General features: G+C 40.0%; 1 pseudogene; it reads left to right on the top strand.

The window, feature by feature from the left end:
- LOC106770338 overlaps nucleotides 1-2066 on the top strand; it is a 17688-nt pseudogene extending 15622 nt beyond the window's left edge.
- The last annotated feature ends 2449 nt before the right edge of the window (nucleotides 2067-4515 follow it).

Raw genomic sequence — 4515 nt, 5'->3', positions numbered from 1 at the left:
AACAAGGTTTGGTTCTAGGGCATATCATTTCTGAAAAGGGAATAGAGGTAGACCCTGCTAAGATATCTGTGATTTCGCAGTTGCCTTACCCCTCTTGCATGCGAGAGGTGCGATCTTTCCTTGGACATTCAGGTTTCTACAGGCGCTTCATCAAAGATTTTAGCAAGAAGGCGCTTCCCTTGTCCAGACTGCTACAGAAGGATATTGACTTTGTTTTTGATGACAAATGCAAGCATGCGTTTGATTGCCTGAAGGAAGCTTTAACCACCACCCCGATCATTCAGGCACCGGATTGGACAACCCCATTTGAGCTCATGTGTGATGCGTCTAACTATGCATTGGGGGTTGTCCTAACACAGAAGATTGACAAGCTGCCTAGAGTGATCTACTATGCTTCCCGCACTTTGGATGCTGCCCAAGCTAACTACACCACGACTGAGAAAGAGTTGTTGGCAATTGTTTTTGCCCTTGATAAGTTTAGGTCGTATTTGCTTGGATCTCCTGTTATTGTGTATACTGACCATGCAGCTCTAAAGTTTCTGTTGAAAAAGGCTGAGTCAAAGCCTAGATTGATTAGGTGGATGCTACTACTCCAGGAGTTTGACTTGCAGATTAAAGACCGGAGTGGAGCACAGAACTTGGTTGCAGACCACCTCAGCAGGATTGAGAGAGTTGAGGATCAGGCTCATGTTTTGCCCATCCAGTATGACTTTCCTGATGAGAGTTTGTTAATGATTTCTTCTTCTTACCCTACTCCTTGGTTTGCACACATTGTGAATTATTTTGTTGCTTTTGTTTTTCCTCCCTTAGCATCACGTGCTCAGATTGCTAAAATTAAGAGTGATGCTAAGTATTATGTTTGGGATGACCCATATCTGTGGAAGTTGTGCAGTGACCAGGTTACCAGGAGATGCATTCCGGACCATGAGATTGACTCAGTCTTGCAGTTTTGTCATGCCTCCTCACCTGGTGGTCATTTGGGGATACAGAGAACAGCTCGCAGGGTGCTTGACTGTGGTTTCTATTGGCCTTCCATCTTCAAAGATGCGGAGAGGATTTGTAGCACCTATGAGCCGTGTCAGAGAGCAGGTAGACCTATTTCACAGAGACAGGAGATGCCTCAACAGCCTATGCTGTTTTATGAGGTGTTTGATGTTTGGGGTATAGATTTCATAGGTCCTTTTCCTGTTTCTTTTGGTTTCTCTTATATTCTCCTTATTGTGGATTATGTTTCAAAATGGGTGGAAGCTAGAGCCACCAGGACTAATGATGCTCGGGTTGTTGTAGATTTTGTTAGATCTCACCTCTTTTGCAGGTTTGGAGTGCCTAGAGCGATTGTTAGCGATCAGGGAACCCATTTTTGCAACAGATCCATGCAAGCCTTGCTCAAGAAATATGGGGTGACGCATAGAGTTTCTACACCTTACCACCCCCAAACAAATGGGCAGGCTGAGATCTCCAACAAGGAGATTAAGAGGATTTTGGAGAAGATTGTCCAGCCCAACAAGAAGGATTGAAGCAATAGGTTGGACGATGCTCTTTGGGCACATAGGGCTGCCTACAAAGCACTCATAGGGATGTCTCCCTGTCGGGTTGTCTTTGGGAAGGCATGTCATTTACCAGTTGAGATTGAGCATCGGGCATACAGGGCTGTAAAGACTTGCAACTTCTCCATTGACCAAGCTGGAGAGGAAATGAAGTTGCAACTGAATGAATTGGATGAGATCCGATTGGAGGCCTATGAAAACTCGAAGTTCTACAAAGAAAAGACCAAGAGGTTCCATGATAGTTCCATTGTTAGAAAGGACTTCGAGGTTGGCCAGCAGGTTTTGTTGTATAACTCTAGGCTCGGCCTCATGGGTGGTAAGTTGAGATCAAAGTGGACTGGACCTTTTGTTGTGACTAATGTTTATCCTTATGGTGCAGTAGAGATACAAGATCCATCTGCAGCTACAAGCTTCAAGGTGAATGGGCATAGACTGAAGCCTTTCCTCAGCAATCCTTCTTTGTTGGATGCAGTGGTGGAGGAGACGTCTTTGGTCTACCCCACCTACCCTCCCAGCTGACTCAGGGAGTTTCTTTTCTCCTTCCCTCCTCACTTTTATTGCACTTTGTCTGTATCTGATGATTGTTCTGATTGTTGATTTGTTGATTGTGACACACTGAGGACATTGTGTCGTTTAAGTATGGTCTATTAGGGGAGGTTGTTCTTTGTTTAGATTTCGTTTTCTAGTGAATTTTGTTGAGTCTTGTGTACAGTTTTGCATGCTTTTTGTGAATTCTGGACTGTGATTAGGTTGCTAGTTTCCCTTCACTGCATTGATACTCTGTTTTGTTGGACTCCTTGCTCTTCTTTGCTTGGAAGATAATCATGATGTTTGAAAGTTGGATTAATTGTGACCGATTACCTATGTTAGATTTGAGCCATTTGATGATCTTTCTTGTGTGTGATATGTCTCTGGATTGCTTGCACAATTGCCTTGGCTTGACTCTGTTGATAATTCTTGATTCATGAGCATGTCTGAAAATGATAAAGGCATTTTGTTGATTGAGCCTCTCTAGCCAGATAGCCTACCCTGTTATGATCTCTTTGTTAGCCCCCTTGAGCGCAAATCTGGCACTGAGCACTGTTAGCGTGGGCCTGGCCAATTTCATGTCCTTTTTATGAGCTATTTAATGATTTTGGCGACTTAGAGGGTCTATCTTTTGGCAGAAGGAGACGTAAAAACACTTTTTTCACCCCTCGGAGGCGGATTTTGGATGCGGAAACTCCAATCTACAATTTCTAGGGTTTTATCTTTCATTCTTTTCATCTAGTTTCACTATGTCTATGGTGAACTAAACCTCCATTTTTGTTGGGGAAACGATGTAATCCTTTGAAACTCTCATGTATTGAATTGATTCTTTATAGGTTTAATACCTATTTTGGTCCCTCTTTTTAGGGGGTTTGTTCAAAGTTGTCCTCCCTTTTTGAAAAAGTTCACTAAAGTCCTACTTTTTGCAAAAACTGTGCAAGTTAGTCCTTTTTACTAACGGTGTTAAATCTATTAACGGCAAAACTGCCAGCTAGCAAATATTTGATGACTTGTACAAATAAAATTCGTTGTAGTCCTCATATTGGTTTAAAAATGTTTATTGTAGTCCTCGTGTTGGTTTAAAAATGTTTATTGTGGTCCCCTTTTACTAAAAAAAACGTGTCAGTAAACTAAAGAAATCTGATGTCTCACATGTTCTGCAGAGCCAAGATCATCATGCCATCTTAGAAGGGTAAGCCATTTGTAAATTGTTTAATACATGTTATAGATTTCACGTGTGATCTAGTAATCCATGCGCTAACCTTTTGGGAAACTACAATCACAATAATTTGAAGTTTATCAGTGTAGTTTCACGTGTTATATTAGTAAGTGTGGAGATGTGAAAAAAGAACTCATCAGTTTTGGATTGCAACACATGAAATTTTAGGTGCTGCTTTTAGAGAAAACCACAAAAATTTCCACAAGAGCATTTTCCATTGACAAATTTATGAAGCCGCTTCCTGTCTCTAAGTAGTTGAGCGCTTGATTGAGCATTCTAGCATGCCTGCAACTTCTAAAACACCCACAATAAACATTTTTAAAGGGGGACCACAATAAACATTTTTAAAACAACACAAGGACCACAATAAACATTTTTAAACCAATATGAGGACTACAACGAATTTTATTTGTATAAATCATCAAATATTTGCCAGTTGGCAGTTTTGCCGTTAGCAGAATTAACGCCGTTAGCAAAAAGGACTAACTTGCACAGTTTTTGCAAAAAGTAGGACTTTAGTGAACTTTTTAAAAAAGGGAGGACCACTTTGAACAAACCCCCCGAAAAGAGGGACCAAAATAGGTGTTAAACCTTCTTTATAATATATGCTTTACTTCATTAATTGTTAGGGTTTTTTCTCTAAACTCTATGCATGGTTTGTTTAACTCACTCAATTACATGATCATTGAGTTTGTTAATATGGACATATACGGGGAAATCTAGACATGAGAAAATTTCCTTGGGAGCAATATTACCTAGATATAGGGATAGGAGGACCGATTGCCTTTAAGCTTCTATGCGAATGTAATGCATGATTAATTGTTAGGGAGACAAGACATTGTAAACTAGTAATTATGAGTATGCTCTCTTCACCGAGACATAGAGTTTAGGGTAAATTAGAAAGTGGCATTGACATTAATGAAGGAGTTTAATTCGTAAATACATGAGAGTGGATAGGATAAAGTCGAAAACTCCAATAATATAATTCATCCATATATCATTCACCTGCGTATTCTTTTGGTCAATTGATCAACAACTGCATTCATGTATATTTTCTTTTTTTCATTATAAATACCTATTTTTTTTTCTCAAGTCTTAAATAATCAACAAATCACATGACTGTCTAGACCAATGAGTCTCTAGGGAAAACGATACTTGGTCTTACCATTTATATTACTTGATACGATTCGGTACACTTGCCGAAGTCTTAACACATTATCA

Source organism: Vigna radiata, chromosome 8, assembly GCF_000741045.1.
Source record: "Vigna radiata var. radiata cultivar VC1973A chromosome 8, Vradiata_ver6, whole genome shotgun sequence".
Classification (NCBI taxonomy): domain Eukaryota; kingdom Viridiplantae; phylum Streptophyta; class Magnoliopsida; order Fabales; family Fabaceae; genus Vigna; species Vigna radiata.
The sequence above is the reverse complement of the archived record's forward strand: the minus strand, read 5'-3'. Positions and strand labels throughout refer to the sequence as shown.